We start from the raw sequence: 27381 nt of genomic DNA, 5'->3' as shown, positions 1-27381 counted from the left end.
GTGTCTGACTGTCAGAGCGTTGAACAGGAGTATAAGCACGAACGGGAGTAATGGCGTTAGGACGGTAGAAAACCAGCTATATCCTACCCCCCGGGATCCGTATCGTGGCCCGGCTTTCGAATACAGTCCCAGGGTATATTGTTGATCACTTTCGCGGGACGATAGAAAAAGAAGTTAGACATATTTTTAAAACAGAGAAGGTCGCCGGTGGCTGTCAGAACCGCAGCCGCAGTTTTCCCGGTGCAATACTTTGTTTTCCACTTCGAGCAGCATATGGCGACAATCCGATCAAACGTAAAAGTGACGGTGAACCAGACAGAACTTTCTGTTGCTGCCTCTCCCAGGACGGAGATCACACTGCACACGGGGGTGATGTCCAGGAAAGTCCCGGGGAAGTAATAATAACTGACCCGCCACAATATCACCGCAAACACGATGGTCAGTAGATCCGCCGCTGCCGTGGCCACCGGGTGGAGAGTGGTGCAGGTGGAGAGGCCGCACTTTCCCCGGGACAGGATCACCATCGCCACTAAATTCACTGGGAAACAAGCAAAGATAATAAATGAATTACTGTCTCTCTGCTCCACGGTCCTCAGGGTAGAGATAAGCTGGAAACTGAGAATAACCAAACTTTTCAGATAGCACATTTCTGGAGATTTAAAAATAGTAAAGTACAACTCGCAGATGCGTCAAAGGAGTGCATGCTTGTTGAAAGGGTACTGTACTCGGTACTGGGAGAAGAGCAGGATCTGGGAAACAGGCATTGTCAACTGAACGCCGAGGGAGCTTTAGAGCGATTAATATAAAACGGCCACCATCAGGGATTTGATTGATGGGTAAAGCCTCGATACCTCGGCGAATTTCTCAGTGATAGTGATTCCCGCCACCTTTATTCTGGCGCTCCCCTTACACAACGAATCCTGCTACCTCCACCTCTGTCCATTTACAGGTTTCAAACTCGAAAGCGAATTTATTTCCCCTTTCTGCATGTCTTCGTCTCCTTCTCGACTCCCTTTTGCCACCGCCCACGGAAGCTTGGCCTCGCTTCTTTTTAACTTCTGTAAATTTGGCCCAGATTCCTTCACGCCGTGTCAAGGTTAAACAATCAGGAAGTTTCAATATTCGCTTTCGAAGATTAAATGTAACATATCAGTTGAATGCTCAGCTTGAGAAACGCCCAGTCACCTGGGCGTTGCAAGCATTAAAATCACAAGTGCTCTAGTTGAGGCTCGAACTCACAGCCTCGGCATTTCTCCGCCGTGTACTGCCATATAAGTACCGCGCGCTAACCTATTGCGCCACTAGAGCCCAGCGCTGCAAACACGTGCTTTTAAATATCTAGAAAGAAAATTAGAAGGAATTCATATATCATAGATCATACAGCATTGAAATATACGTGAAAGGCCGTTTGGCCCACAATGGATTACCGTACTAAGTAAAAAACAAGTCAAAAACATTCAAACTCGAATCCCTCTTTCCCATATCCCTCGATTTCCTTACATCCATGTGCATATCGAATCATCAAATGTGCATATCAAATACCACCTATAAATTTGTTGATGATGCAAACATTGTTTGTAGAATCTCAGATGGAGACGAGAGGACGTACAGGAACGAAATATGCCAACTGGTGGAGTGGTGTCGCAACAACAACCTTGCGGTGAACGTTAGTAAGACGGAAGAACTGATTGAGGACTTCAGGAAGGATAAGACGAAGTAACACATACCAATGCTCAGAGGGATCAGAAGTGAAGACGGTGAGCAGTTTCAAGGTCATGGATGTCAAGATCCCTGAGGACTTCAGCTGGTCACAACATATCGATGCAGTTGTAAAGAAGGCGAGAAAACGACTAAACTTCATCGGGAGTTTGAAGAGATTTGGTATGTCAACCAATAACTCAAAAACCTCCAGAGATGTGCATTGGAGGTCGTGCTGCATCACTGTATTGTGTGGAGGGGGCGGGGAGGGGCTATTGCACCGAGCAGAAAGAAGCTGCAGAAGGTTGTAAATCTAGTCAGCTCCATTTTGGGTACCAGCCTGCAAATTACCCGGTACATCTTCAGGGAGCGGTGTCTCAGAAAGGTAGCGTCCACTATTAAGGACCACCAGCACCCAGGGCAGGCCCCTTTCTCTCTGTTACCGTCAGACAGCAGGTACAGAAGCCTGAGGGCGCACACTCAGCGATTCAGTAACGCTTCTTCCCCTCTGCCATCGATTTCTAAATGGACATTGAACCCGTGAACACTACCTCACTTTTTAAATATATATTATTTCTGTTTTTTTTCCCACGATTTTTAATCAATTTGACATACATATCCTGTAAATGATTGATTGATTGATTTATTAATTATCAACTTTCTTCTTCTATATTATGTGTTGCTTTGAAATGCTGCTGCTAAGTTACAAAATTTCACGACACATTCCGGTGATAATAACCCTGATTCTTTTTTTTTCTGATTCCGATCTCTTTAAAGCCGCTAATGTTTTTCTTTTTACCACCGTACCGGGCAGTGCACTCCAGGCATCCAGCACTCAGATTTAAAAAGCTTGACCTTGTCATCTCACTAGAATCTACCTCCTCTCATCTTCAATGCATGGCGTCCAGTATTAGTTACTTCAATCCTGGGAACCCGACACTCCCTGTCTACTCTATCACTTTCTCTCAAACCTGCTAAACCTCTGCTAGATCTCCCCTCACTTCCCGGTGCTCCAGAGAAAACAAACCATGTTAATACAACCTTTCATAAACACACATGCCCTCTAATCCAGGTAAACCTCCTCTGAACCCTCTTCATAGCTTCAACATCCTTCTTACAGTAGGGCGACCAGAATTGTATGCAATACTACAGAAATAGCCTACCCTAAGTTTTAGAAATTTGCAACATAACCTCTTCACTTTTGAATTTCATATTTCGACTGACAAAAGCAACTTTTATCTGACAAAAGCAAGGTTGATCGATCAACCGCCTTATTGTTCTTCGTTTTCATCTCAAGAGGGTAAAACTTGAGGTTCAAAGGTATACAACTTTTCTTCTTCTTCGGGTGGAAAATTGTGATACCTAAAGTTACAATCTATTTGCTGAATGTAATTATAAGAAATAGCAACAAATTGAAATTTTCTGGAACTGATAACTTCCATTGGTATTGGTATGAAACCTTAGTTTCCTTCATGGTGCATTAATAGATACCAGCAATTTTCTTACAAATCTTGAAAGAATGACAGAATTTTGACAGAAACATATATAAGTATCGAAAGTCTCGGGCACATTACAGGCCCTTCGGCCAAAAATGTTTTGCCGACCATGAAACCTACTCCAGAAGTTGCCGAGAATTTAACTACCGCATAGCCCTCTATTTTCCTGAGCTCCATATACCTATCAAAGGGTCTCTTAAAAGATCCTATTGTATCCGCCTCTACCACCTTCGCTGGCAGTGTATTCCACACATCCATTACTCTGTCCAATATTCCCGTTGTACCTTCTTCCAAGCACCTTAAAACTATGCACCCTCGTGTTAGCCATTTCAATCCTGGGGAAAAGCCTCTGACTATCCACATGATCAATGCCTCTCATCATCTTATACACCTCTATCAGGTCACCTCTCATCCTCCCTCGATTCAAGGAGGAAGGCCAAGTTCGCTCAACATAAGGCATGCTCTCCAATCCAGGCAACGTCCTTGCAAATCTCCTCATGTAAAACCCTAAAGAGAAACCACAAATCATTCATCAAAATACACTCCTATCACAAATGATGTAGAGAATTGTAACAACATGCGTTTAGCAAAGAATCGCCTCTCGCTTAGATAATTTAAATATACTCACAAAAAGAGCAGGAAAAGATGCCGTAAGTGTGTGAAAGGACGTAAAGAACAATCAATATTACAGTGGCTTGCCATTCGACCTTGTTGCTGTTGCTTCCGTAGTTGTTTCAGCTGTAGCACAAACGTCACATGGATCATGTAAAACGGTGGCTGAGGGGCCTTATAATCCTGCGGATGTAACCAGAGAGCTATGGATGGTAATGAACCCCAATGCAGAGTAATGTCTCACAACTGAGCACAACTGAGTAGTTGACATGTAAGTAGACTTTTTGTTTTATTAAGTGCAATCGTGAACAATAGCCAGATAAGAAATGCTGATCAAGTCAACTAGTTCCCAAAGAGAACTCTGATAGGCCAGTCAGATGGTTCACTGCTGCTCAGCGATAGGAATAGCACAAGGGTCGTTAGCCCCCGTACCCCAGAAACACACCCGAGCGGTGCGGCGGAGGTATGTGCTGTGCATGACCTGATCTGAACGCATCATGTTGACTCATCACAGATCGTGCTCATGGTGGAACAGCTAAGGTCAAGGATGGGGTGATTAGCACTGATGGACAAATTATACCTCTACTACCCCCTAATTTCCATGGAGGAATCTGGCAGGCAATAATTGTCAGTCCAAGTCTTAAAGGGACAGCAGCATCTCACTGTACTCCGGGGAAACTGGAAAGCCGAAACTGGGATGGCAGCCGTTTCTCTGTCGGGAGGATGGCAATGGGTGGAGATTCTTACTCAGGGACGGAGATTCGTGCTCAGAGATGGAGATTTTTAGTCAAAGATGGAGATTCTCACAGAGGGGTGGAGATTGTTACTCAGAGATGGATATTCTTACTCAGGGATGCAGATTCGTGCTCAGAGCTGGAGATTCTTACTCAAAGGTGGAGATTCTCACAGAGGGGTGGAGATTGTTACTCAGGGGTGGAGACTGTTACTCAAGGGATGCAGGTTGTTACTCGGGGATGGAGATTGATACTCGGGGATGCAGATTGTTACTCGGGGACGGAGATTGATACATGGGGATGGGGATTCTTACTCAAAGATGGAGATTCTCACAGAGTGGTAGAGATGGTTACTCAGGGGTGGAGACTGTTACTCGGGGCTGGAGATTGTTACTCGGGATGCAGATTGTTACTCGGGGATGCAGATTGTTACTTGGGGATGGAGATTGTTACTCAGGGATGGCATCAGATACACTACAAGTGCACTCAATAAGCTTGTTTTGTTTTTGTTGGTGGAGCATAAGGGAAACTTAGTGGGTGTACACATAGGCATTTACTCAACATTTATACCCGGCCACTTTCGACAATGTACAGCTCATCCCAGAACTCTCACACATTTTTAGACGTGATTCACCTGCCGTTAGAGCACGTCAAATAATGTCTCAGCTTTACTCCATTCAATGATCGGCCGGTTTTGGCCATGGGCATTGGGTAATTTATGGCCCAGTATTTTCTCAGCGTGAGTAACGTGGCAGATATTAGTTGAAGGTCATAAACAGAAACATAGACCAGTAGATCTCGCCCAGTGAAACAGATCCCATAGGAAGTGAAATAAGCTAACAATCACTCTCGGACCTGCGGCAAGACTGTACGTGTGACTATTGTCAACATGGTTAACAATCACTCTCGGACCTGCGGCAAGACTGTACGTGTGACTATTGTCAACATGAAGAGTGCGGGACGTAGAAAGATGAATTAGACCATGGAGCTTGTGGGGCGTGAAATACTGTCATTCATCAGGGTTTTATCGCATCGGGGTGAGAAAGGGACATGGGCTTCTGTTATAAGGTGCGCTGGTAGCGGACCCAAATACAAGGCACAGACTCTGAAGTTCTAGAAACAAGCATAGGTTTGTCAAGAAAGCAAGGGAAGAAACGACGCTGGACATTGATACAGGCCCTGGTCGAGACTAAGATTCAGGGCCTGGACTAGGAACCCGGAACCCGGAACCCGGACGTGGAAGTTGGAACAAGGAGCCTGGACTAGGAACTCGGAACTCCAGAACCAGAGTCTGGACAAGGTCTCGGAACCTGGTCTTGGTTAGGACTCGGAACCTGGGTCTTGACTCGGATCGGAACCCAGGTGTTGGCTAGGAGTCGGGACCAGGATCTTGGCAAGGACTCCAGCGCAAGACGAGGAATCTCCAGGGAAGGACGAGGAACATCCAGGGCAGGACATGGCTCTTGGACTAGATTTGACTCGGCTCTTGGACTCGGCTCGGTTAGGCTCTTGGGTACGGCCGAGACTCCTACTTGAAGCGCAGGGCCGGGACCCTTTCCAGGGCTCAGGGCCGGGATGACTGCCGAGGATACAGACGGGGACGATGAAGCACAGGATGAGGAATCTCCAGCACCGGTCTGGGCGAGGAGACGAGTCTCAGCTTTATACAGGGTTGGAACGCGGTGCCTGGACTTGGCCTTGGAACACAGGAACACAGAGCCTTGGATTTGAGCACAGGAACACAGAACATGGAGCAGGGACCCGTCCTTAGGGAGCACAGGACGCAGGGCCGGGACTCGTACACAGAACACGGACACTAAACACCGGGACACAAGGAGACAGTTCCAAACTCAGCGATAGATAGTTCACTCTATTGGCGTGGCAAGAGACCGGTCTCAGTCCGGCGGCTGAACTTGATGGGGATCCTGACGAGGTTGCAGGTGGAAGTTCAGAAGGAAGCAGAAAGGAAAGGAACAGTCCAGCAGGGTATTTGTAGAACTGTTTATGTGCCAGACCAGACGAAAATCAGGTGCCTCAATTAAGGCACCCAATGGAACAAGGGAAAATTGGAAAACCCGGAATAGGGAATCAACGGACCGAACCGTGAACTGGAATGCAGACTTCACGGACCGGATCAAGACAGTAACCCCACCACCCCCCGCCACCCTATGGGAGCCTCCTGGCGACCCAGAAGGCCTTTCCAGATTAGGGACCACACAGCCGGGTAGGACGACATTCAACAGGAGGGAACCCTGAATGGCGAGAGTTAAACAACAGTGTCTGTGTCGCTGGGTCCATATTTGACTGGACTGTTCTGCTATAAGGCACGCTGGTGGCGGACCCAAAAGTAAGGCACAGATCCTGAAGTTCTCGGAACAGGACTTGGTTTATCAAGATAGCAAGGGAAGAAACGTCGCAGGACATTGACCCAGGCCCTGGACGAGACGAAGATTCAGGGCCTGGGTTAGAAGCACGTGACCCGGACATGGAATTAGGAACAATGATCCTGGACTAGGAACTCGGAACTCCGGAACCAGACTCTGGACAAGGACACGGAACCTGGTCTTGGTTGGGACTTAGAACCTGGTCTTGACTCGGATCGGAACCCAGCTCTAGGCGAGGACTCGGAACTCGGATCTTGGCAAGGACTCGGGACTAGGATCCTGGCAAAGGCTCGGCACTAGGATCTTGGCAAGGACTCGGGACTAGGATCTTGGCAAGGACTCGTGACTAGGATGCTGGCGAAGACTGGGGACTAGGACCTTGGCAAGGACAAGACAAGGAACCTCTAGCGCTGGAAGAAGAAGCTGCGCGGCAGGACGAGGTTCCTCCAGGGCAGGACCAGGCTTTTGTACTCGGTTTGGCTCGGCGCTTGGACTCGGCTTGGTTAGGCTCTTGGGTACGGAGCCCTGGACCCCTTCTAGGACGCAGGGCCAGGAAACTTTCCACGACGCAGGGCCGGAACCCTTAATTGGACGCAGGGCTGGGATGACAGCCGAGGATACGGATGGAGATGATCGAGCACGGGATGAGGATTCTCCAGCACCGGATTTGGCGAGGTACTCTTGGGCTGGGCGAGTACCCGGTGCTCAGATTTGTAATGGACTAAAACACTGCGCCTGGACTTGGTCTTGGAACACAGGAACACAGAGCCTTGGACCTGAGCACAGGACAACAGAACACAGACATGGGACCCCTCCTTGGGGAGCACAGGACGTAGTACCGGGACTCGTACACAGAACACGGACACTAAACACGGGGACACAAGGAGGCAGTTCCAAACTCAACGATAGATAGTTCATTCTCTAGCGTGGCAAGGCTTCGGTCTCAGTCCGGCGGCTGAACTTGATGAGGATGCTGACAAGGTTGCCAGCAGAGGTTCAGAAGGAAGCAGAAGGGAAGGAAACAGTCCAGCAGGGTATTTGTAGAGATATTTATGTGCCAGCCCAAACTAAAATCAGGTGTCTCAATAAAGGCACAAAATAGAACAAGGGAAAACGGGAAAACCCGGATTAAGGAGCCGACGGACCGGACTGTGAACTGGAATGTGGACTTCACGGACAAGACCATGACAGGATTCACCATAAAACGAGAGGGCAATTCAGCCGGTGCAAGAACAAAAACCCACAGTTCTTTCCCAATCGAGGCAACAGCAACATTCAAGGTGAGGACGAAGTGCCGTTACTTCCATTTATGCTGTTCCTCACTGTGGCAGTGGAGCAGGATGCAGACGGAGATTAAAAACCTGATGTCAGTGGATTCAACATTAAGCAGGAAATCGGGATTAATCGTTTGGACAAGTATTGAGCAGCCCAACTCATTAACCTCGGCCGGCAAATGTGCAATTAAATCGTCGCGTCGTTGCATTTCGTCAGAATGAAACAAAGAAAGTCAACACATTACCCGAACATAGTCTGAAAATTACACTTCCACTAAATCTACGTCCATCGCTTTAGAGAAATTGTTGCAATACTTGTGATGAGATCCTAAGTTATTCATTATAGACTGTGCCTTTAAGAACCCTGCCTATCGGAAAGAGAAAGCTGTACAGCACAAACAACTTGTTACAGAGAGAGGGGGGGCGGTTACTGCACAGTTTGTTTGGGATTTCTGCAAGGATACTGCCAGCTTCTGAGAGCCTACAAAGAGAGAGAGAGAGAGAGGACGAGCTACTTGATGGACAGCCGGTGCTCAGCGCAACAGTATTTAAACCAGCGTAGTTGCTTGTTTCACAGGACGCACAGAAGAAGGGACGCGTAGACGCACTAAGGTGTTGTGAAATTACCACTACACTTTCAGGTGCCCACGAGTGTGGGAGTGAGGATCGATTAAGTGGTATCGATCTATGTTTATTAGTGCATGAAAGAGCGACCCTTTGGAGTCTACCGGTGTTTCTTACCCTTGCCTTAGTTGGTAGATTATCACTTGAAGACGGTGCTCTTAAGTTGGTCAAGGTTGGCTAACTTGGAAGTTTCAGAGGACGACGGGAAGAATCGACGTCAGCGGCTTACGTGAACAACAAACCACCTCTCTTTCCCCTCAATTCTACTCAACTCAACTCAATAACACCAACTGAACTGACTTCGTTTACCTACTATCGTAAGACAGTATCATTTACCAGCTAAGCTTGAAGAAGTTTGGATTTTATATTTCCACACCTATATATGCATAAGCTCTGCTAACCTGTTCGATTTAACTAGTTCTATATGACTGCATTGCGGAGATACTAATGAAAATAGTGTCAGTATAGAGCAAAACCAGAGCCCAGGTGTGTTCCATTCCTACTGGTTCTTTAACCCGTTACGGGGTACGTAACGTTCTAAACACATGTACCTCGCTAATACTTTTTGAACTTATGTATGAAGCATCACTTCCTCCTCCGCATCAAGTAGAGGATGACAGTTCCTTCACTGATATCTGCAATGTTCCATGCTCGGCCCTTCCTGGTGAAACCCCTGTGCATCGGCTCCATTGCATTCACAAGAGGAACGTTAAGATCCCTAATCAGACAATTATTACATATGCAATTTTGTTTGTGTTGCTTGGATTTCCAGCATCTGCAGAATTTCCCTTGCTTGTGAAATATTATATATGATTATGTCTTGACCTTTCCGGTCAGTGAAGGCAAACAATCGGAACGTGTTCAACACCACGTTATCAACCGGCATCTGAAAACGTTATTGTTGTTTGAACATCCGTTTTCTTGTTCTTCTCTACATCACGAGAACGCCGTCACTCTTTGTGAATCTCCCAGCCCTTGTCATCCATGGACGATAATTATCCTTGTTTGTCCGTCTCTGACCATCAGACAAACTGATCAATTTCATCGCATATCTGACGAGCTGTTGGAACTCCCTCTTCTCAACACCCTCAGACCCCTCTAAAGGGGCCTGGGCTTCTTTTCATATTATGCCCAATGGGTCTCTAACTACGCAGACAAGGTCTTCCCCCTGGTCAAGTCCACCACATTCCCCCTGTCAGCCGAGGACAGGGGACATTGCCAAAACAGCAATGCATGCGGTGGATGAGGCCATTCCCTTCCAAGTAGAGAGTGACGCTTCCGACTTCGCACTGGCCGCTAACCTCAACCAGGCAGGAAGACAAGTGGCGTTCTTCTCCCGTACCCTTCAAGGTCCTGAACTTCGGCACTCCGCAGTGGAGAATGTGGCCCAGGCCATAGTGGAAGCTATTAGGCACTGGAAGCACTATCTCGCCGGCAAAAGGTTCACCCTGCTGACTGACCAGTGCTCAGTCGCATTCATGTTTAATAACCAACAGCGGGGCAAAATCAAAAATGTTAAAATTCTGAGGTGGAGAATCGAACTCTCCACCTACCACTATGACACCATGTAGAGGCCTGGGAAGCTCAACGAGCCCTCCGATGCCCTATCCCGGGGAACATGTGCCAGCGCGCAGATCAACCGGCTATACGCCCTACATGAAGATCTTTGCCACCCGGGGGTCACCCGGCTTTTCCACTTCGTGAAAGCCCAGAACCTGCATTACTCCCTTGAAGAGATCAGGACGATGACCAGGGACTGCCAAGTCTGCGCAGAGTGCAAACCGCACTTCTACCGACCCGAAAAGGCATAACTCATCAAGGCCACCCGCCCCTTTGAGCGACTGAGTGTTGACTTTAAGGACCCCCTTCCCTCCACCGACCGCAATGTGTACTTCCTTAACGTTATCGACGAGTACTCGCGGTTCACCTTGGCCATCCCCTGCCCCGACACCACTTCCACTTCAGTTATAAAAGCCCTGCGTAAGCTCTTCACTCTGTTCGGATACCCGTGCTATATCCACAGTGACAGAGGGTCCTTGTTTATGAGTGACGAGCTGCGCCAATACCTACTGGCTAGGAGAATTGTAACTAGTAGAACCACGAGCTATAATCCCCGGGGGAATGGACAGGTAGAGAAGGAGAATGGCACGGTGTGGAAAGACACACTCTTAACCCTTAGATCAAAGGGACTGCCAGTCTCTCGCTGGCAGGAGGTCCTCCCGAGGCAGTCCACTCCATCCTCTCCCTGTTATGCACGGCCACCAATGCCACCCCTCATGAGCGGTTCTTTCTTTTTCCCAGAAAGTCGACCACTGTGTCCACCCAACCAACTTGGCTGACGTCCCCGGGGCCAGTGCTGCTCCGGAAACATGCGAGGAGCAATAAATACTCCCCGATAGTCGAGAGGGCTCACTTACTTCATGCGAACCCTCAGTATGCCTATGTGGTTTTACGGGAGGACACGGTCTCCATCCGCGACCTGGCGCCCGCAGGAGCAACCGGGCCCCTACCCTGAACACTCTGTAGTGACCATTGACCCCGTACCCAGCGATGTATGTATCCACGAGACACCGCGCACTCCAAGCCCTACACAGGCACCACACGACACTCCCATAGCGGGCGTGACGCACACAGAAGAGGGATTAACAACGCCTAACGTGCTGGCATCTCAGGACAGGCCGGAGCCAGCACAACCGCCGTCACCAATGCAACCACCACTGGTGCTATGTAGATCACAGCAACGGACTCGACAGCCTGATAGACTTGACCTGTAAATATACTTGTTTCAAATATTGTCAGTCACTTCACCCCGCGGAACTCTTCTTTTTAAAAAGGAGGGGTGAATGTGGCAAACCATGTATATATGTTGTAACTGGGTTAACTGTCTGGACACGCCCCTCTACTGACTACCCCTGTGGCTCCTCCCACAGATTCCTGTATAAAGGTGATTTCGCCTTGCCCCTCCCCCTCAATCCAGGGGCAGACACTCATCATGGAGGTCGTATTGTACAGCGAATAAAAGTCTTTCAGTATTTTACCAAACTTCAGTTTTTTGGAGTTATTGAAGTTGCTTCACCCACCTGCAATCGGAACAAAACATCACGCCAGCGTCCTGCGTGTCTGTTATGTCCACTGCCTTTGACCAGCCAACCCTCACCAATCTCCCATCGGCTGTCATCGCGACTGATCTTGGACCACCGTTCACTTCCCGCCTTTGGAAGGTTTTCTGCTGTCTTGCATGCGCCACGGCCAACCTCTCGTCTAGTTTTCAGACTCAATCCAATGGTCACACTGAGAGAGATAAACAGGAGTGGGAGTCAAGCCTGCGCTAACTTTACTCTTCCAACCATACGCTCGGGAGCTCACAATTGTTTTGGCCAAATTCCGGCCTCAATGACTACCAGTCTGACTCCACGAGTAGGTCTCCCTTTCAACGACAGGCACGAACTGAGCCCCCGCTCCTCGCTGGTTAAGAGATTGACATAGGAGTCCCTGCTGCTGAACAGCTGACCCAGCGCTACAAGCACTCCTGGGGACGAGCAAGGGCTTCTTTGCTGCGCGCCCAGAGACAACATGCCCGGTTCCTACCAAGAGATGAGCTCTTGTTGGCATCATGGGATCTTTTCCGGAAAGTTGAGAGCCGCAGATTGGCACCGCTCCTCGTGGGACCGTTTTCAGTGGAGAAGGCTGCCAACAAGATGTCATATAGTTTCCGCCTGCCATCATCACTGACGATCCACCAGAAATAACAAGTTTCCTAGCTCAAGGTGGTTACTACCATTTCTATGGCCCAAGTCACCCCACCTCCCCTCATCCCCGCTAAGTAGATAGTGCCTTTGTCTATACGGTGTGGTGCCTCCTGGTATGTCGCTGGGTATGTGGTATTGTCCGGTACCGCGGAACGATAGGGAAATGTTGAAGAAGGACATTTTGGGCAAGTTGCTCATCTGAGTTTTCCAGCGGACAGGTTCTGTTGCACTGTGACACACGCCTCCCTATTCCTGGTGAATTTCCTCTGCAGTCTTCGCGAACAATGCATCCATTGAAATAAATCCTATCCGGAACTGAATTGAAAACACTTCAAGAATCCTAGCAGATCACGCAGCAGCTATTGAGAGACTAGAGTCGATGTTTCGGCCGAGGCACTTCCATTACAGCATTGACAAAGGGCCATCGATTCACTCCTTCCATGCCGACCAGGTGTCCATCAAGATAGTACCATCGACCTGCATCTGATCTGGGAGACGAATTAACCTGGATATACGTGTTAGTCGCATGGGCGCGGAGGCTGAAGGCCTCTTTCCCCGCTGTAAGAATGAATAACTCAGACTTCCCTACCCTGCGCTTAATCCATCACGTCTTTTAAACCTCTGTGAGTACAGGACGACAAAGGAGGTAGTGTTCGCTCTCTAAAAGAGCAGTAAAGTGGATAATTAACCAAACCGTGACAGGGTTGTGCTGCAGAATATTGATAGCATCAGAGGATGAGATTACTGGGGACGTGACCAACATACTTGTGTTATCTCTAGGCACAAGCAGATCAAAAATAAAACGATGATCAATGTTATTCCATTATTTAATCGGAATGGATAATCCCGGAAAACAATAGACTCGCTGGCCTCACGTCTGCTGTACGCAAGTTACTGGAGAGGATCCTTCAGGATAGGATGCAGAGTTGTTGAAGACTACTCACATAAGCAGACAAGTTGGCTCTTCCCAACTGTGACGATGTGTTTACTGGCTAGTGTAATCGACCTGCACCAGCACCGGATCCGATTATAGCCCTCGCATCCATGCACCTATCCATGTCTCTTAAACGCTGCAACTGAATCTGCATCCACCACTTGCTCTGGAAACTCTTTTGACACTCACACTGACTTCTGAGTGAAGTGTGATCAAAAGGTTACGTTCTCCAAACTCATGTCGGGAGACAGTATCCTCATAACGAATTTACGGCTACCTGGGAAACATAAGTTGGCCAAACGCTGGGCGGCTATACGCCCTATCTTGTGGAGAGTCAGATGCCAATCCTACCCTTTTTTTCGGGGTGAAACCAGAGGGTAAGAATGGACCTGTCAAGATTCTCCATCAGAACCGCCTTCTGCCTCTGGCACAAGAGTTCCAGGTTGACCCACAGCCCGATCCAGAGCATAAACGCAGTAAGTGGACTCTACGGCGACGCGAGACGACTTCAGGACCAACAGCAGGAGAGGTTAGCCCGGTCGCTGCCTCTGAGTGGGATTCTAATTCGGAGGATAAGGATATGGGTGTGCGGTGTATGCTACCTTTCGCTAATTCCCCTCTGATTGAAGAAGAAACTCCCAACAATTCTCTCTCTGAATCAGGTGACATCAGGGGTGACGGGAACTATGTGGAAAGCCTGGATTGTAGCGGGACCCAGCAAGGGATGTAGCGGAGCTTAGCCAAAGGACAGAGGGGTCCGATGTGCAGGTGGGCACGTGTGATAGGCCGGGCGAGGTTTCGCCATGTAGTCCAGAAGTATCCTCAGTAGTGCTGGAACATGAAGAGTTATATGAAGGAGCACGGAGTCTCGGAGATTTAGAAAACCACCAGAGAGCTGGCCTATATAGCTCCGGGGGCATCAGAGAGTGTCCACGACCGCTTTGGGGAGCTACGTCACTGCGTTTTACTCCACAGTTGAACTTTGTGTTTTGCAGGAAGTGTTGGCAAATTATGTCAAAGTCATGAGCACATTACTAACTTTGGTGGGGGATGGGGTGGTAGGGGGGAGAGAAAGCGTCCTGGGAAAGGTTTCACTGCTAATGTAATGGCTTCTCTGTAGCAGAAGTGTTTGGGTTATGACTAGAGATAACGGGGGCTTTGGAATGTGCGGCGACCAAGGAGGGGAGTGTTTTCTATCTTGTGTGCCCGACAGCGAGGATTCATGGGCTTTTATTCGGCGGAAGATGGAGAGAGAAGAATAGAGAGGTCGTAGACGGCAGGGCAGAGTGGACTCGGAATGGGGTCGGGAGTCGACAACGCCCAGGGGAAATCAATGGCGATCAGACGGACGGGAAAACCGTGAGTTCCAACGTGCACATTAGACTGTTTCATTAAATTGGACCCTTTTTCTTTTTTGTTTTCTTTACTAACGCTATAGTCAAATAAAGAATTATGAAGTTCAGTCGCTCAATTTCATCTGGTGTACTGTTTGTTATTTCGTGGTACTGATTTGTACAGGGAAAACATCACGCAGCATTCACAGAAACGCGATTTCACAAGTTTGGAGGGGCCTGAGACTGTTTTCCCCTGGTCTAACGCCGCCAGCCGACCCTGAGGGTTACACCTATACCAAAATACACAACCATAAACTTCCATACACTGTATTCCGCCTGGTATTTCTTTGTCCATTCTCCAAACCAGTCTAAGAACTTCTGCAGATTCCCTTCTTCCTCAACCAACCCGCCCTTTCACCTTACGTCAGCAAACCTGGCCACAAAGCCGCCAAAATCATAGACAAAAAACTTGGAAATGAAAGTTGGAAATGTCCCCTTTGGACACTTTGGCCAACGGAAGCCAACAGAAAGGTTTCATGTATTCCCATTTTCTGCCCTCCTGACAGTCAACCAAACTTATATTCATACTAACTCCACCGGCCCTAATCTTGTTTACTAGTCTTCTACGTGTCACCATGCAAATGGCTTGTGAACATCCAACTAATCAACTTCCACTAACGGTCATTTGCTGTCTTGTCTGCGTATTTTCTCAAAGGATTCCTACTCAAGTTTCAGGCGATATTTAGGCTAAAGAAGGAATGCCGATTTCAGTCAATTTTTCATGTGCCTCCAAATACTTGAAAACAGCGATGCAACGTCTTATCCACACCAATGTATGGACGTAATGTGAAGAAGGGGCGCTTCCTTTGGGATCATCCGTAATCAACGAATATTGAAGGCAACGCCTTAATTTTAATACCAGAATGGAATAATCTCTCCAGTTGTGCCCCGACCCACTGAAGCAAAAATTCACTCTTTGTTTGTTAAGAGACTGGAACTAATGTCATACGTTGTGTAATCCAATTTCTTATTCCAATTTGCATGAATCATGAAACATTTCCTTATATAAATGGGAAACTATCAACGTGCAATCACACTCGGGTCATGTGCAGCGAGCTGAAGACAGACGCTCACTGACATCTACCGCTGTGCAGATTGCAGGTGGAAGAACATTGATAGAAACAGCGAAACACTGGTCTGGAACAGAGATTTGGAAAGAATCGCTTCCCCGATCTCGTACTGTTAAAGCAACATTGATTTTGGGTCGACGGCAAATACGCACCACTGCAGGAAATGGGCCGGGCCCTGATTAACAAGATAAAAGACGTTTACTATCCCATCATGGTCGTCATTTGCGTTCCCGGTAAGTTACGGTACGGATTTGTGTTTATCGCCACGGAGTCATAGAAAAGTACAGCACCGAAGCAGGCCCTTCATCCCATCTGCTCTGCGCTGAACCAATTCAGCTGCCTACTCCCATCGAGCTGGATGGCGACCATAGCCCACCATAACCCTAGGATCGACGTAACCCTGTGTTTTTAAACCACAGATTAACAGATAGATTAACGCGCTATCTCCGCAGAGATCCTCGGTTCCCGTTTTATTTCTCACGGTTATACTGGGTCGACAATAACCACTAACATCCAGCTTCAGCTCCGCACACCGTGTGCGTATGGGTCATGTTCCCACAGCAACGTCATGAACGTTATGACATTCGTCTCTTTGACAAAGATAGGAGCGATCTTCAATAATTGTGTTTATTGAAGCTGTATAATTACACAGTCAACCATTGATGATCTGCTTCTGTATCTCGGCATGTCATGAATAAGTTTTCCAGCTGGCTAGGAAGAAGCTTTGTCTCTCTATACCTGTCCGTGATCTTCCAGTTCCTGACAGCTATATTTTTAACCCGGACTGCCTGGTATTTTATTCTGCTGGTGCAAGGGAGATTCATAGATTCCTCATCTCTCCAGGCAATGATGCAGCGTTGTGAATCAATGAGGTGAGGCAAACTGTGTTTTGTTCCGGTAGCTACTTAACAGGAAGGAGGTGGCTGTCCTACGACGAGAGCAGTGGGGAATCACCAGTACGATGCTTAGGGTGGAGAAATTCTGATCTGGGTGTGGGCGGAGGCGGGGAATGACATACCCTTGTCTTGTTTTCTCTGGAAACAGGGATGCGTATAAGTGCCTCGATTTAAGATCATGAACGAAATATATATATGAGAAAGATTAAGAGTATTTTTGTAGCAGGGGTAACAAAACACAATAGGGCACATATATCCCTCACTGAATTGCGGTAAAGAATTCAGTTAGATTATCAGAAAGACAACTCCAAAATGCACATGGCAAAACGACAAGCATCCTATCTCTCTTGCCGTTGTCTTCAATGCAAATAATGTCAGGGTTTCACACCTCCCACCTTGTTAACATGCAGCATCCGAAAGAGTTCGGGAATCGGCCAAAGCAACAGTCCCGGGTTGAGCTGAGATGCCTGCTTTACTCTTATTCTTTCAACTTCCCGATAAATGTTTTGAAGTCCCATTGTGGCAGCTTGTTGAAGATTCGCCACCCGCCCATTGCAAACTTTTATTTTCAACACCTCATTGCGACACTCGGAAGTTCTCACCTGCTTCAGAAGGGCAACCATTTCCTCAGTGGACAAGACGAGCAGGGTGAGCTGCCGTAACGACTGTCTCCAGTAGCTCTCCCATCTAGGGTTATTAAATACTTCGTGAGGCTGGTCGTGGCTGTAATCATCTCGTGCCTCAGCAAAGAACTGGACCCACTGCAATCTGTCTATCGCCACGTTAGTTCTACGGTCGATGCAATGGTAGTAGCTCTGCATGGGGTCTCGGATCATCTGGACAATGCAAATACCTGTGTCAGGATGCTCTTTATTGACAACACCTCAGCAGTTAACATCACCAGTCCTGAAATCCCGTTAGGAAAGCAAAAAAAAACTTTGTACCTCTCTTTGTGAACTGGATCCTCGACTTTCGAACCGGAGGATCACAATCGCTACCGATTGGAAGTAACATCTCCAACTCGCTGACAGTCAGCGCCGGCGCTCCTCTGGAATGTGTGCTGAGAACACGGCTCTACTCTCTCTACACCCATGACTGTGTGGCTAGGTACAGCTCAAACACCATCAATTAAATAGCGATGATATAACCATTGTTGGCAGAATCTCAGATGGTGACGAGAGGGCGAGATCTATCAGCTAGTTGAGTGTTGTCGCAGCAGCAACCTTACATTCAACGTCAATAAGACCAAAGAGCTGATGATGGACTTTACAAAAGATAAGACGAGGGAAAACACGCCAGTCCTCACAGAGGGATCAGAAGTGGACAGACTGAGTAGTTTCGAGTTCCTTGATGATAATGTCCCTGAGGAACTAACCTCGTCCCAACATATTTTGATGCAGCGATAAAGAGGCAAGACAGTGACTATGTTTCATTGGGAATTCTAAGAAATTTGTTATGTCACCTGAAACACTCGCAAATTTCTGCAGATGTAACGTGGACAGCTTCCTGTCTGGTTGCCTCACCGTAGATGCATGAATTACTTACAATAATTCCTTTTATTTCCCTATTGTTGTGTATTACATTGTACTGCTAAGGCAAAGTTAACATATTTCACAACACGCTTTGATTTGATTACTTAAGTGTGAAAAGAAAGCTGTTGTTGTTGTTTATTTTTCCCCAGCGTGGTCATTGTGTGAACGTCTGCCCACGATCCCTCATTTCTAATTGTTGACAGTCTGTCTTTCAGTGAACCTCCTGACCATCTCAATACACCCCAGAGGAAACTGCGGCCTGTCAAAACGTATCTCCGTCTACATGGTGGCCATGGCAACAGCCGATCGACTGGGTATGGTTTGCAACGTCATGCTTTATCAGATATTCATGCCGATCCTTAGAGTTCAGCTTTTATCCCACACTTCCGTCCGTATAGTCACTCTGTACCTTAGTAGTGTCAGTGTGGGACTGTCGGTGAATTATACCGTCTTCTTCACGTTTGACCGATTTGTAGCCATCAGTAGCCTGAAATTTAAAACTAAATATTGCACAGTGCGCACGGCGATCGCTGTTCTAACAATTGTTTCCATTCTGGTTTTCCTGTGGTTCATTCCAAATCTATTCGCATATGAACCCAAAGAAATAATCAACGATATATCCTTTGGCACCCGCCCCAGACTGGAGTTCTATTCCACTCCAATTGATGCGGTGTATATGAAGGCAAAGCCCATTTTAATTCCGTGGGTTAGCATTCTTGCAATATTGCTGATTAACTGCCTGACAGTAAAACGAATCATCGCGGCCAATCAGTCCCGCAGGGCTCTGCGGAGAAAAGACGGTGCGAATCAGGCCGACCCAGAGATTAAACACAGGAAAAAGTCAATAAATCTACTCTTCGCTGTCTCGGGCAGCTATGTGATCCTATGGCTGGGACTGGCCGTATTCGGCAGTATGTCTGTGTACTGGCGAGCAGATTACAACTCTCGGGAAGTCATCGCCGCTGAAACCGGATACATGCTCATGTATCTGAGCTGCTGCAGTAACACCTACATTTATGTGGCGACCCAATCTAAATTTCGGGAGCAGCTGGGAGCCGTGCTGAAATTTCCCTTGACTCTTTTTCCGCCTTTAGTTAAACATACACAAACATTGAACGAGTCTGTCCGAAGCTAACCCCTGACGCATATAACATAGATTAATACAGCGCAGTACACGCCTTTCGGCCCACAATGCTGTGCCGACCCTGAAACCCTACCTCCCATATAACTCTCCACCTTAAATTCCTCCATATACCCGTCTAGTAGTCCCTTAAATTTCACTCGTGTATCTGCCTCCACCATTGACTCAGGCAGTGAATTCCACGCACCAACCACTCTCTGAGTAAAAAAAAACGTCCTCTAATATCTACTGAGGTGACTTTAAACTAGAATGGTTGGGGGGTGGGAATCAAATTAAAGAGGCTAGGCGTGAGGAGGTTAGTTCACAACGGGGGGCTGGGAACCAGTGCAGAGAGACAGAGGGGTGTAAAGTGAGGGTAGAAGCAAAAAGTACTAAGGAGAAAAGTAAAAGTGGCAGGCCGACAAATCCAGGGCAAGCATTAAAAAGGGCCACTTTTCAGCATAATTGTATACGGGCTAAGAGAGTTGTAAAAGAGCGCCTCAAGGCTTTGTGTGTCAATGCAAGGAGCATTCGTAATAAGGTGGATGAATTGAAAGTGCAGATTGTTATTAATGATTATGATATAGTTGGGATCACACAGACATGGCTCCAGGGTGACCAGGGATGGGAGCTCAACGTTCAGGGATATTCAATATTCAGGAGGGATAGACATGAAGGAAGGGGAGGTGGGGTGGCGTTGCTGGTTAAAGAAGAGATTAACGCAATAGAAAGGAAGGACATAAGCCGGGAAGATGTGGAATCGATATGGATAGAGCTGCGTAACACTAAAGGGCAGAAGACGCTCGTGGGAGTTGTGTACAGGCCACCTAACAGTAGTAGTGAGGTCGGAGATGGCATTAAACAGGAAATTAGAAATGTGTGCAATAAAGGAACAGCAGTTATAATGGGTGACTTCAATCTACATGTAGATTGGGTGAATCAAATTGGTAAAGGTGCTGAGAAAGAGGATTTCTTGGAATGTATGCGGGATGGTTTTTTGAACCAACATGTCGAGGAACCAACTAGAGAGCAGGCTATTCTGGACTGGGTTTTGAGCAATGAGGAAGGGTTAATTAGCAATCTTGTCGTGAGAGGCCCCTTGGGTAAGAGTGACCATAATATGGTGGAATTCTTCATTAAGATGGAGAGTGACAGAGTTAATTCAGAAACAAAGGTTCTGAACTTAAAGAGGGGTAACTTTGAAGGTATGAGACGTGAATTAGCTAAGATAGACTGGCAAATGACACTTAAAGGATTGACGGTGGATATGCAATGGCAAGCATTTAAAGGTTGCATGGATGAACTGCAACAAATGTTCATCCCAGTTTGGCAAAAGAATAAATCAAGGAAGGTAGTGCACCCGTGGCTGACAAGAGAAATTAGGGATAGTATCAATTCCAAAGAAGCAGCATACAAATTAGCCAGAGCAAGTGGCTCACCTGAGGACTGGGAGAAATTCAGAGTTCAGCAGAGGAGGACAAAGGGCTTAATTAGGAAGGGGAAAAAAGATTATGAGAGAAAACTAGCAGGGAACATGAAAACAGACTGTAAAAGCTTTTATAGATATGCAAAAAGGAAAAGACTGGTAAAGACAAATGTAGGTCCCCTGCAGACAGAAACAGGTGAATTGATTACGAGGAGCAAGGACATGGCAGACCAATTGAATAATTACTTTGGTTCTCTCTTCACTAAGGAGGACATAAATAATCTTCCAGAAATAGTAGGGGACAGAGGGTCCAGTGAGATGGAGGAACTGAGCAAAATACATGTTAGTAGGGAAGTGGTGTTAGGTAAATTGAAGGGATTGAAGGCAGATAAATCCCCAGGGCCAGAAGGTCTGCATCCTAGAGTGCTTAAGGAAGTAGCCCAAGAAATAGTGGATGCATTAGTGATAATTTTTCAAAACTCGTAAGATTCTGGACTAGTTCCTGAGGATTGGAGGGTGGCTAATGTAACTCCACTTTTTAAAAAAGAAGGGAGAGAGAAACCAGGGAATTATAGACCGGTTAGCCTAACGTCGGTGGTGGGGAAACTGCTGGAGTCAGTTATCAAGGATGTGATAACAGCACATTTGGAAAGCGGTGAAATGATCGGACAAAGTCAGCATGGATTTGTGAAAGGAAAATCATGTCTGACGAATCTCATAGATTTTTTTGAGGATGTAACTAGTAGAGTGGATAGGGGAGAACCAGTGGATGTGGTATATTTGGATTTTCAAAAGGCTTTTGACAAGGTCCCACACAGGAGATTAGTGTGCAAACTTAAAGCACACGGTATTGGGGGTAAGGTATTGGTGTGGGTGGAGAATTGGTTAGCAGACAGGAAGCAAAGAGTGAGAATAAACGGGACCTTTTCAGAATGGCAGGCGGTAACTAGTGGGGTACCACAAGGCTCAGTGCTGGGACCCCAGTTGTTTAAAATATATATTAATGACTTGGATGAGGGAATTAAATGCAGCATCTCCAAGTTTGCGGATGACACGAAGCTGGGTGGCAGTGTTAGCTGTGAGGAGGATGCTAAGAGGATGCAGGGTGACTTGGATAGGTTGGGTGAGTGGGCAAATTCATGGCAGATGCAATTTAATGTGGATAAATGTGAAGTTATCCACTTTGGTGGCAAAAATAGGAAAACAGATTATCTGAATGGTGGCCGATTAGGAAAAGGGGAGGTGCAACGAGACCTGGGTGTCATTATACACCAGTCATTGAAAGTGGGCATGCAGGTACAGCAGGCGGTGAAAAAGGCGAATGGTATGCTGGCATTTATAGCGAGAGGATTCGAGTACAAGAGCAGGGGGGTACTACTGCAGTTGTACAAGGCCTTGGTGAGACCACACCTGGAGTATTGTGTGCAGTTTTGGTCCCCTAATCTGAGGAAAGACATCCTTGCCATAGAGGGAGTACAAAGAAGGTTCACCAGATTGATTCCTGGGATGGCAGGACTTTCATATGAAGAAAGACTGGATGAACTGGGCTTGTACTCGTTGGAATTTAGAAGATTGAGGGGGGATCTGATTGAAACGTATAAGATCCTAAAAGGATTGGACAGGCTAGATGCAGGAAGATTGTTCCCGATGTTGGGGAAGTCCAGAACGAGGGGTCACAGTTTGAGGATAGAGGGGAAGCCTTTTAGGACCGAGATTAGGAAAAACTTCTTCACACAGAGAGTGGTGAATCTGTGGAATTCCCTGCCACAGGAAACAGTTGAGGCCAGTTCATTGGCTATATTTAAGAGGGAGTTAGATCTGGCCCTTGTGGCTACGGGGGTCAGGGGGTATGGAGGGAAGGCTGGGGTGGGGTTCTGAGCTGGATGATCAGCCATGATCATAATAAATGGCGGTGCAGGCTCGAAGGGCCGAATGGCCTACTCCTGCACCTATTTTCTATGTTTCTATACCTGTCCCCTAGGGAGGGTGTACATGCCGACCCCATCAACTTATAGCCTGCAGGGAGACCCTGGGGATTATCCCTCCACTGTCATAACTGTGGATAAGTCTGATGCGACGGTGGAGAGAGCAGGTATGAGTGAGGTACCCGCTGCACAGTGTGGGTTACAACTACAGCCATCTATTGGAACACACGGGGAGGAAGATGGGGGATCTATTTGCAGTGAGGGATTGGAGGGAGAGTCCTTTGATAGTGAGACATTGGACATCCTCACCCCTCCCGAGAATTCTCCATTGATACCTGTGAATCAAATCTAGAGTTCACTCTAATCTCTGAGGGTGCAAAGCATCGGCCGAAGCTATCCTCGTTTCGCTGGTCTAGCATGTCGAAGCTGATGAAGTCCCTGCGACTCATCGGCAGACGGAAGGCGAACGGGAAGAGGAATGCAGTGTCGGGGAATGACAGGCAACAACTGAAATCCTTCCTGGATGACCTGGTGAGGGACATCAGAGTGAGAAGCAGCCTCGCTTCTTCGAGAGATGGTGGGCCACAGGATAGCCCTGGCACCAGTCGGGCCTGGAGAGCAAAAACATGTTCCAACTTTTTTTCGGGACAGTGTGGTAGAGGGCGCCTCCGCTCTCACCGGGAAGGGTACTGGTGCTGAGGCCTAGTGTACTACATGGGCTTGTGGGCCTGATTTTATCGGGATGGGTTAGGAAGACTGAGAATTCTCAGTCCTCAGGGGTGGAAGATATGCGGTGAGTTTCCTGCAGGAAACCCATACCATCCCGGGGGAGGAGTCCGCTTGGCTCCTGGAGTGGCAGGACGGGGTCTACATGAGCCACCTCAGCTCCAACTCTAGCGGGGTGGCGATCCTGTTGGCCCCAACCTTCCAGCCAGAAATCGTAAGAGTCCAAGATATTGTGCCTGGCCATCTGCTCCACCTGGCTGTGCGCCCGGATGGTGTACCCCTGCATTTTATCAATGTGTATGCTCCGAGGCGCGGTGTGATACAGACATGCCTATTCTGTCAGCTGTCCACTCTGCTGAATTCCATCGATCCTGGGGACTGCGTTATCCTCGGGGGAGATTTCAACTGTACCCTCGAGGTGGAGGACCGCTCGGGCCTCCAACGCGACCCAGCATTGGCAAAAAAGTTAAAGGAGCTAGTCGGCTCCTTTGACTTGGTGGACAGCTGGCAGAATCTTCACCCCGACTCTAGTGCCTTCTCGAGAAGATCTAGAGAGGGAGGGTCCCAGATAGACCGCCTGCATATCTCTCTGGCTTACATCCCTCGCGTGTCGGCGTCCTCCATGCGGCCAGCGTTGTGCTCGGATCATCACCTTGTGTGGATGGAATTTACTCCTCTGCACCCTCGGGTGGGATCCAGGTACTGGCATTTTAACAACTGCCTGCTGGAGGACAGCCGATTCTGGGATTCTCTCCGAGCGTTCTGGGTCACCTGGAGAGAAATACGGAGAGAGTTCTGGTCCCTACGGCTGTGGTGGGATGTGGGCAAAGCCCACATCTGGAATTTATATCCGGAGTGCACGAGGGGGTCGTCAAAGAGGCAGGGCGCTGAGATTGAGCGGCTTGAGAGAATGTTACATGACCTGCAATCCTGTCTTGGTCCGACCACTGGAGACCAACAGCTGTGGCAGGAATACCAGGAGAAGAAGGATGCACTAAGGAATCTGCAACTCCAGCAGTCCCGAGGTGCGTACGTGAGGTCACGGATCCAAATGCTGCAAGATTTGGACCGGGCTCACCTTTCTTCTACTTGTTGGAGAAGTGCTGGGGAGTTCAAAAGCAGTTAGTGGAGTTGCTGGCTGCTAATGGCTCCTCCATCACGGACCCTCACGGAATTAACATTGAAGTCCGCTCATTCTATCGGTCCTTATTCTCGCCAGATCCGTCAAATGCAGAGGAGTGCAATGAGGTCTGGAAAGATTTCCCTAAGGTCAGCCCAGAGGACGCAGTGCGTCTGGACGCTCCCTTGACTCCAGAGGGGCTATCTAACGCTCCGAAGACGGCCACTCCGGAGGTGTAAGTCCCCTGGCTTAGATAGACTGAGTGCGGAGTTTTATCAGGCTTTCTGGGATATCCTTGGGGTTGATTACAGGCTTGTCTTGGGGGAGAGGCTGGTCACCGGGGAAATGCCCCTTTCATGGCGGAGAGCTGTCGTGGTTCTACTGCCCAAGAAGGGAGACCTCCACCTGCTAAAGAACTGGCGGTCGGTCTCCCTCTTGTGTGCGGATTACAAGATCTTCACCTGGGCAATAGCCAACCGTCTTGGTTCAGTAATGAGACAGGTGATACATCCTGACCAATCTTACACAGCCCCCGGTCGCTCCATACGGGACAATGTCCACCTAGTACGGACCTGATCCACCTGCTCCAGAAGACTGGGTCCCCGGCAGCGTTTCTTTCTCTTGCCCAGGAAAAGGCGTTTAACCGGGTAGACCACAGTTTCCTGGTGGGCAGTCTGCAGGCTTTTGGGCTTGGGCCACACTTAGTGGCCCGGGTTCAGCTCCTAAACCTTGCCACAGAGTGCCTTGTTAAGATTAACGGATCACTGACAGCACCCATTCCTTTCAGAAGAGGGGTATGTCAGGGGTGACCCATGTCCGGTCAGTTGTATGCGATCTGTGTCGAGCCATTCCTTAGCCTTCTTCGGCGAAGGCTGACAGGTCTGGTTCTGCGTGAACCGGACATGGAGGTCGTCCTCCCGGCCTACGCCGATAATGTACTCCTCATGATGACAGATCCCAATGACCTGCGGAGGATGCGTGACCGCCAAGAAGTTTTCTTGGCAGCATCCTCCGCTCGGATAAACTGGAAGAAATGTTCTGGACTCTTAGTGGGCCAATGGCAGGTGGACTCACTGCTGAAGGAGATGAGAGCTTTTGAGTGGAGCACCAGTCGTCTTCTCTATCTTGGAGCCTACCTGAGTCCTTCTGGGGGGACCTGGCAGGCGAACTGGCCGGACCTAGAGATGGAAGTCATGGACCGGCTGGGGCGCTGGTCAGGCCTTCTCAGCATGCTTTCCTATCAAGGCAGGGTGGTGGTCATAAACCAGCTGGTGGCCTCCATGTTGTGGTACCGGATGGTTATCTTGTCCCCTCCTGCCCCCTCTGTCGCGAGAATGCAGAGGAAGTTAGTGGACTTCTTCTGGGGCAACAGAAAACACTGGGTCTCCGCAGCGGTCTTGAGTCTCCCAGTGGGAAAGGGCGGACAGTCGCTGGTGTGCGCATGTACGCGACTGGCAGCTCTCCGCCTCAGGACTGTGCAGAAATCCCTGTACGCCGAGCACCCTACCAGGTGACATGTGTTGGCAACTTTCTTCCTCTGGAGGGGCTGCTGTCTTCATGAAGATATGCAGCTACCACCGGCGAGCGTTAGCCGTGCTGCTTTGCAGAGGCTGCCTGGCTTCTATCAGGACCTACTGAGAGTCTGGAACATGGTTGCCTCAGGCCAGGAATCCCCTTCTCTGGCAGAGGGTAGAATCCTGGCCGACCCTAACCCTACCTCAACGGATGTCGCTGCGGCTCAGGTGGGTGGAGCGACTCAGGCTGAGCTGCTTGTCAGGCCCAGGCCCCGCAATCTTATCCGAGAGCCGAGTCCACACAACTTGAGCCGTCTCCCCTCGACACCCACAATCCTGTTCAGGAATGCAAGTAGGAGGTATCTGTATGGACTGCTGCTCCACATCCTCCTCTTCCTAGCCCTTGTCCACCGTCCCGACATGCCATGGCGGTCAGTCTTTCCACCTGGAGGTGAGGGGGTCCGCAATAGAAGTCCCTTTACGAGGGGGTTCTTCCCATGCACCTTGAGGACCTGGGGTGGAGGGTGCTGCATACAGCGGTGCCCTGTAATAAGTTTTTTAGTTTGTACGTGGACCTCCCAGCCGTATGTCACTTCTGCGGGCTGGAGGAGACCGTGTACCATATGTACACAGAGTGTGCGAGACTGCAGCCCCTTTTTGCGTATTTGTGTGGGCTGCTTCTCGTCTTCCAGTTGCATTTTAGCCCCACCCTATTTATATATGGTCATCCAGTAAGGAGGGGGGGCAGAGAGGGATGAGGATGTCCTTGTCAACTTGCTCCTGGGGCTGGCGAAAACAGCCATCCGTGGCTGCTGGAAACGGGTGGCAGGAGGATCTTCCCGGGCAGACTGCCTGGCAATGTTTAGGGGGTATGTTCGTGCTCGGGTGAATATTGAAAAGGAACACGCGCTGTCCACGGCGACCACTGAGGCGTTCCGGGAACGTTGGGCTCCGCGGGAGTTAATTGCCATCACTGATAGAGATGGTAATATTTTGGTTTAGTTTGTATTGTCTATTTGTAGTGAAGTAATTGTGTTAGTCACTGTTTTGTATATATTGTACAGCACCGATATTTGTAATAAAGAATTTTGTGAAAAAAAAAGCGTCAGACACAGAAAGAAGTTCGATCCGGACCGTCACAGCACGCAAACCC

General features: G+C 48.5%; 1 long non-coding RNA gene and 1 other non-coding gene across 2 annotated transcripts in view; both read right to left on the bottom strand.

Moving 5' to 3' along the window:
• Positions 1 to 1214: 1214 nt before the first annotated feature.
• On the bottom strand, positions 1215 to 1308 carry trnai-uau (transfer RNA isoleucine (anticodon UAU)). Its single transcript has 2 exons — positions 1271 to 1308; positions 1215 to 1250 (listed from the first exon to the last, which is right to left on the bottom strand). It is a non-coding gene; the product is annotated as a tRNA-Ile (tRNA).
• Positions 1309 to 2394: 1086 nt separating this feature from the next.
• The window catches only part of LOC140193755 (uncharacterized), a 50576-nt gene continuing 25589 nt past the window's right edge, over positions 2395 to 27381 (bottom strand). The window contains exons 4-5 of the long non-coding RNA XR_011884931.1: positions 3823 to 3989; positions 2395 to 3701 (exon numbers count right to left, since the gene is read on the bottom strand). This is a non-coding gene — a long non-coding RNA (uncharacterized lncRNA). The remainder of the gene's footprint in view (positions 3702 to 3822; positions 3990 to 27381) is intronic.

Source organism: Mobula birostris, unplaced genomic scaffold (assembly GCF_030028105.1).
Source record: "Mobula birostris isolate sMobBir1 unplaced genomic scaffold, sMobBir1.hap1 scaffold_807, whole genome shotgun sequence".
In the NCBI taxonomy this organism is placed as follows: Eukaryota; Metazoa; Chordata; class Chondrichthyes; order Myliobatiformes; family Myliobatidae; genus Mobula; species Mobula birostris.
The sequence above is the reverse complement of the archived record's forward strand: the minus strand, read 5'-3'. Positions and strand labels throughout refer to the sequence as shown.